This window comes from Chrysochloris asiatica, unplaced genomic scaffold, assembly GCF_000296735.1.
Source record: "Chrysochloris asiatica unplaced genomic scaffold, ChrAsi1.0 scaffold00044, whole genome shotgun sequence".
In the NCBI taxonomy this organism is placed as follows: Eukaryota; Metazoa; Chordata; class Mammalia; order Afrosoricida; family Chrysochloridae; genus Chrysochloris; species Chrysochloris asiatica.
This window is the reverse complement of record NW_006408562.1, coordinates 14878939-14880010: the sequence shown is the minus strand read 5'-3', so window position 1 is coordinate 14880010 and position 1072 is coordinate 14878939. Positions and strand designations below refer to the sequence as shown.

At 47.4% G+C, this 1072-nt stretch overlaps 2 pseudogenes; one reads left to right on the top strand and one right to left on the bottom strand.

Annotated features, from left to right (window-relative positions):
* Window positions 1-373, top strand: part of LOC102815180 — a 20581-nt pseudogene extending 20208 nt beyond the window's left edge.
* A 147-nt stretch (window positions 374-520) lies between these two features.
* Window positions 521-820, bottom strand: LOC102814806 (annotated as a pseudogene).
* Between the last annotated feature and the right edge of the window lie 252 nt (window positions 821-1072).

Here is a 1072-nt window from a genome sequence, read left to right as displayed (position 1 = left end):
CTATGAGTCGGTTCCAACTTGATGGCACCTGATAACAACAACAACAAAACAAATAGCAAGTGAAATTTTGTCTTCCATCCCCACCAAGACCCCAAAACGTGTGTCCAGAAGTGCCCACTGCAGTGTGTAGGAGCTAGCTACATGATTAGATGAAGCATGAGGGGAGGGGGGATCACAACCGGGGGGCAAGACCTCTGCCAATAGACTGAAATGGACAGTTAGGCCACAATTTTGGAGGAAAAGTATTACAGGAGGGGAAAAAACAAAAACAAGCCCAAAGAATCTCGCAACTCACTTTACCTAAACAAAGACAGCAATTTGTATTGGCCCAATTTCAGTTATGGTTAATTCCTGCAGAAATAATGTTGAGTAGCTCTTGAAGTATGTCAGAGAGAGACAAAAGTAATTTGGTGACTGTCCTCAAGTTTCCAATTCCTTTGTGTTAGCATGTTCACTTGTTTACTACTGGATTACAAATGCAAAGACAGGTGACAGGGGCACGAGACGAGCCCCCTACATGTCACATCCTAAGAGGTCTCCAGCCTCCTGTCTGCTGCTGGAATACATGGATCGTATCTTCATCTTGCATCTCCAGTGGTGCTGAGGTGTCTATTTCATTAATTGGCTGCCCATCAAACCTGAATCTAATCTGTCTCATAGATAAAACCTGTCGCTCACAGTAGGTCTTCAGCTTGCTCAGTGGCGTGTGCCTCTTGACTTTGAAACGGACAACAGAACTGTCCTGCCTGGCCACGGCCACCTTCAGGTTGATGTGGTCATTCTCCGTCTTCACTCCCTCCGTAGGCTTCTCCTCAGACATGGCTGTGCGGCTGGCTGCAGCGATGAAGGCAGGGGCAGCGCTGGAGTGGGTGAGTCGCGCTGTCAGCCCCACTGCTCTCCTGCCACAACTAAACCCACTACAATTTGATGAACTTCACCTATACTTACGGATGTAGTAGCTCAAAAAAGGGAACAAGTCCTTATAGTGAGGATCACTGCCACCCCATCGGTACACAGGGTTGATAGGGATGGGTAGCTTAGAATTGGCTACCCAAAATAGTGGGGACTACAA